This window comes from Numenius arquata, chromosome 29 (genome assembly GCF_964106895.1).
Source record: "Numenius arquata chromosome 29, bNumArq3.hap1.1, whole genome shotgun sequence".
Classification (NCBI taxonomy): domain Eukaryota; kingdom Metazoa; phylum Chordata; class Aves; order Charadriiformes; family Scolopacidae; genus Numenius; species Numenius arquata.
The window spans coordinates 311,849-325,875 of record NC_133604.1 but is presented as its reverse complement, the minus strand read 5'-3'; positions in this window follow the sequence as shown (position 1 = coordinate 325,875).

The following is a 14,027-nucleotide window of genomic DNA, read 5'->3' as shown; positions in this document are numbered from 1 at the left end:
CCTGCCGCACGCCGCCGCGGCCCACCCAAGTCGCAGCCCATGGGCATAAATTCGAGAGCCAGGCGCAGCCGGGACGGAGGCGAATCTTCCCTTCGGTCTCCTCCTGCCAAGAAACTCAAACTGAAACACATTCCTCCTCCTCCCTGCCAAAAAAACAAGGAGCGCAGCCAGCGGCGGGAGCAGTTGAAGCAGGGCCTGGCTCCGGACTCCGAAACACCGCACAGGAGGGGGGTCAGGACTGGCCATCCATCCCCCCTTTCCACCCCCCCCCCCCCCCCCCCCCCCAGCTCCCAGCTCCCAGCTCCTTGCCTTTTATTTCCTGCAAACACATCTAAAAATCTGTCATCTGGCTCCAGTTTCCTGAGGACACTGGGGAAAGGGGGGGGGGGGGGGGGGGGAGAAGGGAATGAGAGAGAGGAGAAGGCGCAAAAGGCAGAGAGGGAAAGGAGATGCCGTGAGCTCGTAGGGGGACGCCGGCACCGAGGGGTGGCCGCGGGAAGGAGGCAGACACGGAGGCTTTCACTGCGCTTAGGAGACCTGGCTGCCAGAGAAGGAGGAGGAAGAGGAGGAGGAGGAGGAGAAGGACTGCATCCCACCGCACCCTGGGACAAGGCAGCCCCCCCCACCCCGGCTCCCACCCGGCACCGGGAATGCTCTCCCCGCTCTCCACCAGCCCCCGGGGGTCGGCTGGTCTGCAGCAGGGTGGCTGCCATCCAGCCCAGCACACGAGGGTGGCGGGGGTCCCCGTCTGCACCTCAGCGTTGTCCCCATCATAGAATCGCAGAACGGTTCGGGTTGGAAGGGACCTTAAAGATCATCTTGTCCACCCCCCTTCCCTGGGCAGGGACACCTCCCACCAGCCCAGGTTGCTCCAAGCCCCCTCCAACCTGGCCTTGAACCCCTCCAGGGATGGGGCAGCCACAGCTTCTCTGGGCAACCTGGGCCAGGCTCTCACCACCCTCACACCAAAGAAGTTCTTCCCCACATCTCAGCTCAATCTCCCATTTTTTGGTTGAAAACCCTTCCCCCTCCTCCTGTGGCTCACACTCCCCAAACACCATCCCTGGAGGGATCCAAAAGCCGGTGCTGAGGGACACGGGTCAGTGGTGGGTTGGGCAGTGGTGGGTTGATGGTTGGTCTTGATGAACTTCAAGGTCCCCTCCAACCCAGGGAAGTGGTGGAATCGCCATAGAATCCCAGAACGTTTTTGGGTTGGAAGGGACCTTAAAGCTCAGCCAGTTCCATCCCTTCTAGTGGCTGGGACATCTTCAATGAGACCAGGTTGCCCAAAGCCCCCTCCAACCTGGCCTTGAACCCCTCCGGGGATGGGGCAGCCACATCTCCTGCCCCAGGGCCCAGCCCCGGCAGGGTTAACCGCCCCGGAGTCCCCCTGTGGAAGAATGTGATGTCAGGGCTGGATTAGCCCGCCCGGCCGAGATCCCAGCCGATAGACCAGCAGCGCTGAGCTGTGTGTGGCACAATCCATCAAACCCGCCCAGCGCAGCCCCCAGCGTGGGGGGCCCGGGGGAGGGCTCTGTGTGCGCCTGTGTGGGGGCATCTGTGTTCCTGTAAGCGCCTGTGTGCGTGTGCGTGTGTGTGTGTGTGTGCGTGTGCAAATGCACAAGTCTGGCCGTACGCGTTTGCCTGCGCGGAGAGGGATTTGTGTTTATGCGCAAGTATGTTTTTAGGGGGTTGCTTCTGCGTATGCACTCACAGACGTTACGTGTTTGCACGCGTGCTCGCACGTGTGCTCGTGCGTGTCTACGTGTGTGCGGAACGTGCGTATGCGCACGTCGGGAGCCACAACAGCAGCTCAGGGGGAGCCGCTGTGTGTTTGCGGGTCTAGTCACCCCAAATCCATACTTGGGGAAGCAAGAGAGGGCCAGAGCGGGGAGAAGAGCTGGGTCCGGTGGCGCAGCAGGGGCCAGGCTGGGGAGATGCCCCAGAAGGCTACCACTTGCATATCCTTCCCCCCCCCCCGCAGAATTGGGCTCTAGCCCTGGGGTAGCCAAACTCCTCAGCCGGCCACGGGCACAGAGCCTTGCCCACACCCCCCCCCCCCGCAGCCCTTGCCCCCCGACCGTCTTGACCCAAGGTCAGCCACACGTCCAATTGGTTTAACCCTACGGGGCGTTAGGAAAAAACACACTGATCTGGCTTAAGATCTGCCGTCCCACACGTGGGGCAGCAGTTCAGAGGGAGCCGCAGCCGGGCCAGCTCCACGGATGCCCAACGGGGAACGTGCCCCAGGGCCAGGCTGAGCTGCAGCACAGGGGTGCCTTAAGGAGCAAGGCTGGAAGGGAGCTGCCGGGGAGCCAGCGGTCCCCTCGTGCCAGTGCCAGTCCAGGACCAAGGGGACACATCCCAGCTGCCTCCCAGGGCAGTTGGGGTCTCAGAAGCGTCAACACGCTCCTCCCCAGCAATGGGGTCTCCGGCAGCTGCGCAGGGCTCCCCAGGAACCCGTCGGGGCTGGGGAAAGGCCAGCATCCCAGCTGCTTCCCCTGACCCCCCCCCCGCCCCCCAAAGCTTTCTCGTCTCTGCCTCCAGCAGAACTGATGTGCCGACATCCCGCTCGGCCACCTCGCTACGCAGCCGACCCCGCTGTCGGGCCACGGCTTTAGGGTGAGCCCAAGCTCCTCTGCACGGGGCAGCTAATCTGCCCAGGACTGCAGCTGCCACAAAGCACATCGCTTCAGGTTCAGGGAGTTTGAAAGGGGACAATTCAGGGTCGTGATCCCATGCTGGTGTGGGCTGGCAAGCTCGTTCCAAGGTGGTCCCTTGCCCGGAAAAAAAAAAAAGAGGCAGAGAACAACCAGCTTCAGGGGAAGTTTGCACATGTGTGGAGGGGAAAGGGGCAGAGACGTCCACGCCGGGACAGATCCAGGACATCCTCCACGCAGTTCTCCCTCCCTTCTCCAGCCCCGGCTGCCACCTTCCGAAAACGCAGTACGTCCTCATTCCCCACCCATGCCAAAACTCTCTGCCCTTCGCACCACTTCCAGTGGTCCCTCCCCAGCCCACCCATCCCTCCAGCAGCATTAGCCTCATACGAGCCACGGTACACCACCCCCCTGTGCCGCATCTCAGCAGGGGGCAAAATAATTCAGCCCCCTCGCTCCCGCGTGCATCCACACCCACTAAACCACGCACTGACACGCCTCTCGACACGTTAACACATGCTAACACACGTGTGCTTTGGCAAGAGCGGAAGGCAGGCCAGCCTGGGGTGCAACCCTGGCTGCCCGGCCTCCAGTGTATCCCAGGACACAGAGAACCCATGGAAAAGGGCTGCTGGGTGGGAGCTCACAGCTCCACGCTCCCTGCGCCTGGTCCCCCTTGGAAAGCAAGGACTGCAAGCCCTCGACCACAAGCTGAGCCACTCAGGAAGCCGTGGCAAGCCGGGCAGGAGTGGTGGTGCTTGATAGGTGGTCCCAGGGCAGGCAGGCAATTGTCATGGGCTTGCACGTTGTTTGCTTTGGCCCCCAGCACACGCTCCCCCTGCAAATTGCTCACATAAAGCCACTTCCCTGAACCCTACCCTCATTGGGCTGCAGTTTGGGTGGGGGCAAGGTTTTGGGGTGAGAGTAAGGGGAGGCGTACACATGGAAGCAGCTGCTAGGAGGAATTTTTATGCTTCCCCTTTCCTTCCCAGCGCTGGAGGGAAACGGCAAAAATTGAACATGTGGGACCTATAAAAGCCCAGCTCTGAGTCACAGCTGTAGGAGCCCTTGCCAGGCACCTCCCCATGGCATCAAGGCATCACCCCCAGCCCCGCGTGCTGGTGTGTTACATGGAGGGACTCCTCCAGAACGGGGGGGGCTGCAATGCAGGAAATCCCACTGTCCAGATGGAGAGAAGGTAGGAAATGGCAGGCGGTGGGCTGCAGTGGCATCTCTCCTCCCGCTGCAGTCGGGGTAGTTCTCACGGAGCCTGTTCCCACCCCAAGAGCTCCATCCTGCAGGATTCCTCAGAAGATGGGAGCGGGAGGATGTGCAGGACCTGGCAGGGACTTCAGCAGCCTTTAAAGGATTAGATATACAATGGCAATCCTTTTCAATCTGTGGAACTGCCTGTCTCTTGACATGCTGAGCATGGAGCAAAGCAAGCACAGCGCTTGGGGATTTAGAAAGCATAAATTGCTCCTCCTTTGAGGCAGGAGCCCCCCTCCATCTGCTGAGAGGCGGTGGTGCCCCCGGGCTGTTCCCAAAAGTCCCCAGCGATCCCTTACCTGCTGGGACACATTTGTCTCTCCCGAAATATCTGCCCCGGGTGGAGGCGGGTGGCACAGATGCCTGCTTTCCTGCTCTGCCCATACACACAGCGACCCCATCGCTTGCAAGCCATGTTCTCTGCCACAGGAAAGCCGGGGCTTTGCTCCCCCCCCCAGCCCCCCCCCGGGTTTGCACCACATCTGGAAACATCCCCCCACCCTGCTCCAGCCTCAGACCCAGATGCTGCGGAGCTGAAACCCGACTCTGTGTTTTTGCTGCTCGTTCCCACTCCGAAGCAGGTATTTTATCAGCTGTTCACCTTGTTATTCTGCAGCTTCGAAAGGGTTTTGATGTGCCATTAGGATTGGGGTGGGTCCACTTGCCGCGTTCTTTTTGAGGATTTCTGTAGAAGAAGCCCCTCAATCTCACCAAGGACCCACCCAATGGACCTTTTTTATTTATCACATCACCGGGATTGCTAAACACCAAGAGACGATATCAAGAGAAACCGAGGCACACAGAAAGACTCCAGAAAGTCATACACAGGGGCAAGACACCAACCAGGCAGATAATTGTGCACACGTGCATACGGTATGGGCACACACACATGCAAACAGGCCCCTCTGTATACGTGTCCATAGGTGTGCACGTACATACGTGCTCCTGGGGGATGCTCTGGGCGTAGGGGGTTTGCTCTCCCTTCTCACCAACGACCAGACACTCAAGGTTTCCCTCTTCTAGTGTGTCAGAACAGATGGACAAGAATAGGCCTGGCGGCCCGTAAAAGGAAGGAAAGTCACCACCACAAATTTCCTGGGTATGTGCATGGAGAACATCACACCTGGGTACGTGCATGGAGAAGATGGAGAGCAAGTGTGACGATGAGCAGCTGAGGGAGCTGGGGGTGTTCAGCCTGGAGAAAAGGGGGCTGAGGGGAGACCTTCTCGCTCTCTACAACTCCCTCAAAGGAGGTTGCAGCCAGGGGGGCTCGGTCTCTTCTCCCAAGGAACAGGCAATAGGACAAGAGGAAACGGCCTCAAGTTGCGCCAGGGGAGGTTTAGGATGGATATCGGGAAAAATTTTTAAACAGAAAGGGTTATTAAGCCTTGGAACGGGCTGCCCAGGGCAGTGGTCACCATGGAGTCACCATCCCCGGCGGTATTTAAAAGCCGGGCAGACGTGGTGCTTAGAGGTATGGTTTAGCGGTGGGTTTTGTTTGGGCTGACGGTTGGACTCGATGATCTGAAAGGTCCCTTCCAACCTCACCGTGATTCCGTGATTCTATGTATAGGTGTGCATACGTGCACACGCGTGTGCACGAGGTTGCATGCATAACGCAGGTGCACGGGTGTGCAAGGGTGTGCACACTTGTACAGTATGTTGGACGGCGGGGAGAACGGGATTCTCCAGGCGCCAGGGGCTGGCCAGCCTCTCCAGCGCCACAGCCGGAGTCTCGACCTACGGTACGTCACTGACAGCATCCCCCCTGTTGCGCTGGAAGAAGGGCCTTCACGTCTTCCAGCCCATCCACCCATCCACCCATCCCACATTCTGGACCCCTGACGTGACAACACCTGTCACAAGGTGTCCGCGCTGACTCCCTCCCCAGGATGGAAATTTCCCTGCTCCAGGGAGATTCTGGCAGCTCAGCCAGATCCAGCAGCACGGATCCAGCACTGCTGAGTCTGTTCCACCACCTCCCAACTAGACCAGCCACAGAGACCTTTGGCTCCCAATCTGCTCCTGATTTTGTGCTTGTCTTTTGTGACATAAAAGACCCTGGAATGTGGGGGAGATGGGGAGATGGGGACACCCCCCCCCCCCCAAGCAAGACGTGCATCGATAAACCAGCTTCAAACGCCCGCAACGGCACGGGGGTGACACTAGGTGCCTTTGCCATCCCCCGTCTCCCACAGTGGCAGCTTCTGCCTCAGCTGGACGCGGCAGAGCTAGCCACATCGGCAAGTTTTCCCCGGTCTGAATTTCTGAAGGAGAAACTTCATCCAGCTGCTTTCTCTTCCCTTCCCTGCAACTCGCCCCCCCCCCAAAACCCAATGCCTACCCCCAGGAGGCTGCATCCATCAGCTCAGGTTTGCGACGCAGAGCCTACAGAGCAGACTGGGGAAAAACTCCGGTATCTGGGTATCCAGCAGCATCTGCTGGGCCCCAACATCCCATGGGATGGGATGTAAGACCCTGTAAGACCCCAGGTAGGCTCAGTTAGCCACGTCTCACAATGCCCTGCTCAGGGGCTTCTCTCGCTGCCAACGCCAGCTCCTTCCTGCTCCTCTGCGCCGTGCCTGACCCGGACCAGTCTGCTCCGCTGGCCCCGGACTCTGCATGCTGGTGAGAGGGTGATGCAGAGCCAACACCTGAACCCAACGGCCACCCCAAAGGTGGCCAACGGGTCATCATCCAGCGCAGCACGGGAAGCTCTTAGAGCCACCCACCGGAGAGATCAAGCCTGGGTTCAGCTGTAGGGAGACTCAAGGCTGAGCTCCCTAAGCCGACCCACCTGCCCCCAGCCCCAGGTCTCCAAGTGCTAAAGGCCACAGCAGCACTTGGGCAAGCGTACAGGAGGACTGATGGCCACTCAGAACCGGCACAGGCGAGGACTCAAGGTGCTCCACAAATGATACGAAAAAGCAGCTCTGCTCTCCCCCCAAAACCGGAGAGGTTTGATAGGCTCATCTAGGCTCCCTTTCCCACAAACGCAGATGACTGTTCGAGGTCCCATCTGACCCGTGCTGTTCTGTGGTTCTACGGTTCCCGGGTGTGAGACACACAGCTATAGCCCACGTGGGGAGGGGAGAAGTGCAGCCCGAGGACCCACGGGACGAGGGCCGGGAAGCCAAGGTGCATCGGGAACTGCATTGGGACCGTGGTTTCTGAGAGGTTCCTTGGGGTGCACAGAACCTCCCTCTGCCTTACTCCTGCCAGACCTTCGCCCACACGGCCCGGCAGGCTGTCAGGGGAGTAGAGGGACCCGTCGTCCCGGCACCAAACTCTTCTCCCCTTGGAACCTTGCCCGGGGTCCTGGGAACGGTGCAGACCGTCGGTGGGGACCCAGGCGTCTGCTCCAGCTGTGGGGCGCACGGGCCGGGTCGGCTCCGTGCCCTGCCAAAGCAGCCGGGCGCAGAGCCCCCCGAGGCAGCTGGCAGAGCCCCCCGTACACCCCCCCTGGCCCAGGGCGAGAGGGCTCAAGACGGGCAGGAGCTCTGCGTGTGGGGACAGTCCCACAGCTGCTGTGTCACAGAATGATAGAATCATCCAGGTTGGAAGAGACCCTTGGGATCATCGAGTCCAACCATCTACCCTACTCTACAAAGTTCTCCCCTACACCATATCCCCCAACACCACATCTAAGCGACTCTTAAACTCATCCAGGGATGGTGCCTCGACCCCCTCCCTGGGCAGCCCGTTCCAGTGTCTGATCACTCTTCCTGTGAGGAATTCCTTCCTAACGCCCAGTCTAAACCCACCCTGGTGCAGCTTGAAGCCATTCCCTCTTGTTCTATCGCTATTTGCTTGTGAGAAGAGACCAGCACCAACCTCTCTACAGTGTCCTTTCGAGTAGTTGTAGAGAGTGATGAGGTCACCCCTCAGCCTCCTCTTCCTCAAACTAAACAGTCCCAGCTCCCTCAATCGCTCTTCATACGATTTATTCTCCAGGCCCTTCCCCAGCTTCGTTGCCCTCCTCTGCACCCGCTCCAGCACCTCGATCTCTCTCTTGGATTGAGGTGCCCAAAACTGGACACGATACTCCAGGTGTGGCCTCACCAGCGCCGAGTACAGGGGCACAATCGCCTCCCTGCTTCTGCTGGTCACGCTATTTCTAATACAAGCCAGGATGCCGTCGGCTTTCTGGGCCACCTGGGCACCTTGGCCACCTGGGCACACTGCCGGCTCATATTCCATTAGAACCTCCGGGTCCTTTTCCGCCCGGCAGCTTTCCAGCCACGCTTCCCCAAGCCTGGAGCGATGCGTGGGGTTGGTGTGGCCCAAGCGCAGGACCTGGCACTCGGTCTTGTTGAAGCTCATCCCGTTAACGTCGGCCCGCCCATCCAACCTCTCCGAGTCTCTCCGGAGAGCCTCCCCGGCCTCACGCAGATCCCGCTCAACTTGGCGTCATCCGCGAACTTACGGACGATACGCTCCGTGTCCTTATCCAGATCGTCAATGAAGACGTTAAACAGAAACGGTCCCAACCCCGAGCCCCGGGGGACGATGTCACTCACAGGAGGGACACAACCGAGCGTCACTCGGGCCCGGGCAGTAACTTCCACCCGCTCCCTGCTCCCGCTCCAACACCCTCCATCCGGGCAGGAACCGGGGCTGCCTGCCCGGGAGCCTGGAGCTCCGGCCCCATCCTCCCCTCCCCGGGGCCGCCAGGGGCTTCACCGAACGGGGCGACCGGAGCAGCCCCCCCGTACCCCCCCCGGTGCACGAGGCGCGGCGGGAGCGTGAGGGCGTGGGAGCGGGTGCGAGCGCCGTGGACGTGACGGGGGGGGAGCGCGGCGGGGCCGGGGCGCTCTGACACCCCCCACCCCCCCCCCGCGCTGCCGGTCCTCCCCGCCGAGCCGCCGCTCGCCCCGTCCCACCCAGGCCGGGCCCGGTCACCCCGCGCGCTCCGACCCCCGCTCCGGGAGCCCCGTCCGATGTCCTCCCGGCGCCGACGGGACGCGGGAGCCGGACGGCCCCGGCGGAGAGTCTGGCGCCATCCCGGCTCCTCCGGGGAGCGGGGGCCCGCGGGCGTCCCGACCCCCCCCCCCCCCCGCCGCCCGCCCGCCCGCCCGCGCCCCCCGACGGATCCTACCCCCGAGCGGCTCCGAGCGGCCCCGGGCGGGGCGGCGGCTCCCGCGGCTCCGCGCTCCTCCGTCCCCCGGCTGCAGCGGCGGCTCGGTCCGGGCGAGAAGCGGCACATCCAGGGGGATCCCGGCGGTCGGGGCGGGACGGGACGGGACGGGACGGCGCGGCGGCGGCGCCCCCCCCACACCCCCCCGCACTTCCCCGGCCCCCCCCGGGCGTCCCGGAGAAAGTTGCGGAAGCCCCGCGGGGGCGGCGCGTCCCGGCAAAACCGGCGGGGCGGCGGGTCCCGTTCCGCCAACTTGGGCGGCGGCGGCGGCGCCGGGCGCGCTCGGGACGGAGACCCCCACCGGGAGCGGCGGCGGCGGCGGCTCCGGGCGCTCCGAAAACCCGGGCTGGATCCTGCGCACGCGGGGCCCCGCACACGGAGAGCTGCCGCGCGCGGGCCGCCCCGCACACTCACACTCACACACTCACACTCACACTCACACACTCACACTCACACTCACACTCACACTCACACACTCACACACTCACACACTCACACACACACTCACACACACTCACACTCACACTCACACTCACACTCACACACTCACACACTCACACACACACTCACACACACTCACACTCACACTCACACACTCACACACTCACACTCACACTCACACACTCACACACTCACACTCACACACACTCACACTCACACACTCACACTCACTCACACTCACACTCACACTCACACACTCACACACTCACACTCACACACACTCACACTCACACACTCACACTCACACTCTCACACACTCACACTCACACTCACACACTCACACACTCACACTCACACACACACACTCACACACACACTCTCACACTCACACACACTCACACACACACTCACACACTCACACTCACACACTCACACTCTCACACACACTCACACACACACACTCTCACACTCACACACACACTCACACACCCCTGCGGCACACGTGCACGCGCACGGGTCCTGCGCCCGTGTGCCTCCGTGCAACCGGCGTGCAACGTTCAGCACCCACCGGCACACACGGGGGTGGTCACACGCGTGTGCGCCAGCACGCGGGGCGCAAGACAGCAGGAGCGCGCGCGCGCGGGCATCTGTGTACACTCGTGTGCACAAGCGTTTGCGCGCGTGCACGCAGACGTGCGTGTAGACACCCCGCCTGTACAGCGCGCCCCCGTGCGCCGGGGCACAAGCGCGACGCCTTGCACGTGGGGGACGCACGACCACCAGCCAACGCTCCCCACGCCCGGGGACCGAGGTCCCGGCGGCTCCCGCCGCCGCAGCCGGGAGAGGCCGAAGCTCCCCGCGCGGGTGTCCCGGGGTGGCCGAGGGAAGGGAGTGGGCAGACGCGGGATGCCCCAGGCCGACACCTCCCCGCAGGGCAGCGTCTCCTGTGGCCCAGACACCACCAGGATCCGGACGAAACCCGCGCCGGCGTCCTCGAGCATCGCCGAGCAGCGACCACCCTCCCCAGCGCCGGACCCACCACCCAGCAGGAGCGAACCCATCTCCCTCAAGGACGCCCCTGGAAGGGACGGAGGGAGCTGGTGGCTTCAGCGAGCGCTTCTGTGGGAAAGTAACGGAAGATGGGCGAGGAGGACGGTAAATACGCTCAAGTGACCCGCGTGTGGGGTGCTGGAAAACACATCTATCGCACTAATTGTTGCTTAGTTCCGTGTGCTCAACAAGTAGAACATCTGCACTCGGATAACGCAGGCCTGGGATGGACTCGGGGGCTCCTTATCCGACACGCCTGAGATTCCTGCCCTGCTGCTGAAGAGATCAAAGCACAGCGGAAAACTCTGCCTGCCGGAATCCTGGAAATACAGGCCCAAACAGCAAGTGGGAGCTCTCTCGCTCTCGCGCTCCCTCGCTAACGAGGACCCTCTTGCTAACAAGGACTCTCGCTGCGCGGTGCCTGCGTCCCCCGCTTGCCTGCCTCTGCCCGGGGGCTGCTTCAGAGGTTCCCTGATCCATGAGGGATTGAGATTAAATTTGTTCTTTGCCCTTAATCCATGGTTTTGTGGTTGTTCCTGCGTCCTGCCTGCATCGGCTCACGCAACTTCTGCCCAGGACGCTGCCGAGGAAACCCCGAGCTGGCATGTGGTTTGGTGGGGGGGGCAACTGCCAGGATGGGGGGGGGGGCGGGGGGGGGGATTGCGATGGGCAGGAAAAAATCTGTGCCTTGTCCGTGGCCTGGAAGGGTCGCTGTGGGGGGGGCAGAGGGTCGTGGCAGTGACACCGCAGGGCAGGATTGTGAGCAGGAAAGCGCCACGTGGGTCCCCACCTTCCCCCCCCCCCCGGGGCACCGGCTGTGGTCCCGGTGGCGGCAGCCTCGGCCGCTGGGACCACGCATCACCCTGGGCACCCCCCCAAGAGCGTCCGGAGCCGCCCCCCCCCCCTCACCGCAACACCCCGTGAGGTCCCCGGCCAAGCCGCCGGGCACCCTGTGCCGGGGCGGGGGGGGACGTACGGGGCCGGTGGCCCGCGCCCCCGGGAGGGCACGGCGGACCGGGGGGGCAGCGGCCCCTGGTGGCGACGGGCGGAGCCGCCTGCTCGCCGGCACCGGCGGGCGCCCCGGTCCGCGCTCAAGCGGGCCCCGGTGTCTGGAAGAGGGTGCCCAGAGAGGTGGGGGGGGGGGTCTCCGTCTCTGGAGACATTCAGACCCCGCCTGGACACGTTCCTGTGGGACCTGCTCTGGGGTGGGACCTGCTGTGGCAGGGGGGGGTTGGAGGAGATGATCTCCGGAGGTCCCTTCCAACCCCACATCATCCTGTGATTCGGGGTCCGGTGGGGGCCATTCTCCAGCGCCGCGGAGACAGCACCCTCTTCACAACAGCCCGCCCTGAAACGACGGGGAGAGAGCAGGGTTTCGGTTGTCACCCCTTGGAGGGAGAGCTGGAGCAGGAGGTTCCCGGACCCCCGGTTGGACCCAGCAGGGTGGCTGGGGAGGAGGGTGCAGGTCCGGGGCCGCAGGGGGTTCGGCAGGTGGGGCAGCGGGGCTCTTCCTCCAGCTGGGGATGCACATCCATCTTCACCCGCTTTGAGAGGGAGAACCCATAACAATCTATTGTCGTGAGACGATTATTCTCTCACCCCATGACCCCTCCCCACCCGGAAAGGGGAATCGGGGAACACAAAGAAATATAGGTTGAAATATAAATAGATTTAATAGACTAAGACTAAATAATTAACAATAAGGACCGCCGCCATCAAGGGAGAGAGAGCGCTACGCAGCAAACTTTTCTCATTTATATTGGATGTGACGTTCATGGTATGAAATACTCCTGGTGGCCAGCCTGGGTCAAATGCCCCCTTGCTCCTCCTTGTCCCTGCCCCTGGCAAGGCTCGAAAACACTAAAACCTTGAATCCCACAGAGCCTGGCTGGCTATAAAGTAAATATTTTCACAAATTCAGACACTAGAGTCTTCTAAAAGTGCAATTTTCCCCAGCGTTAGAAGAAAAGTTAGTCCTGTGTCTCTCAACCCAGGACGTGAGGCCAGAGCTTGGGCAAAGTGCCCCTGCGCCCCCCTGCCCACCAGGGTCCCGCTGCGACGGTCCTCACCTCACCCTACGCACCTGCCCAAAGAGCCAGAGACAGCGGGTGCAGGCTGTGTCCCTAAAGCGATCTTGCCCGCAGTGGGCACGCTCTACAACCTCTTCCTTCCCCTCAAACTAGCCCTCTCATCCCTCATTCCCCTTAGTTTCCACCTGGGAATCCTCCCGCCTCCCATCCCTGCAAGCTGCTGAGGTGTCCAGCAACGCTCCCGGCGTTGCCCTGATCGGCCTCCCGGGTGCCTCCTCGTTGGGCCGCAACGTCTGCTGCTCAAAAAGCCTTCTCCCACTCCAAAAGCTCCCCTGGCTGCTCGCCTCGTGCCCATAGCCTGACCGCTGCCCCGCCAGCTCTCCCGGCCACGTCCCAGTGTGGCACCAGTGCCCTGCAGTTCAGTCTTCTACTCGCCACGCGGACGGTTCTCCGCCGCGTCAACTGTTCCAGGACCACCGGTGGTGGAGGGGGTGAGGACGACACGCACCGCGGGGCTTGAGACCGTCTCGGGGGGGCCTGACGGTGATTGTTTGTGTGTGTGCCTGTTGGCACCACGGCACCGCATACAGCCCCACTGCGGGGCAAAATCAAGGTGTCGCTGCGCCAGAAGGCAAGCAGAGAGAGCCGGGGCCGTGGCAGCTCAGGAAGCAGACCGCGGAGCGTTCCGCTCCCTTCCCCAAACGGGTCCTTCGCCTGAAACAGTCGGAGCGGTCAGCCCTCTTTCCCTGAAACAGCCTGGCCTCGTCCAGCTCCCAGGGGCTGCGGGGATCCGGGTCCTGTTACCCGCGAAGGGAAAGCAGAGAGAGGATGGTACCCGCACCGAGGGAGGCAGGAGAGAACGCGGGCGCCTGAGCAGGAGCGGGAAATGAAGCCTGGGAGCTGCAGGGATTGGGGAGGGGAGGTGGGGGGGTGGTGGTGGGGGGGGGGGTGGTGGTGGGGGGGGGGTGGTGGTGGGGGGGGGTAGGGGAAATTAATTTCTCACCCAGCAGCACTTTTCCTTGTTGTTTGTTTTTACAACGAAGGTCAGTTCCCCTCTGTGCCACAGCGACTAAATGTAGGGGAAGAGCCAGGCTGGCCCTGGGTGCAAGCAGCTATTTCAGGGAAAGTGGCCTTTGCCCACCTGTCCCCAGCCAGAACGTGAGAGCGTGTGTCAATGCCAGCAGAGCACAATGGGGAGGCAGGATGACCTCCCCAAGACCTTCTTAGGCCTGGGAGCCCTGCTCCTGCCTGCAGCTCTGCCCCTGCCCCATTTCTCCTCGTCCTCGCTCCCCGACTGCCGGGAAAGGACATTTAGGAAGGATATGGACCTGTTGGAACGGGCCCAGCAGAGGGCCACGAAGATGATCAGAGGGATGGAGCACCTCCCCTATGAAGCCAGGGTGAGAGAGCTGGGGTTGTTCAGCCTGGAGAAGAGAAGGC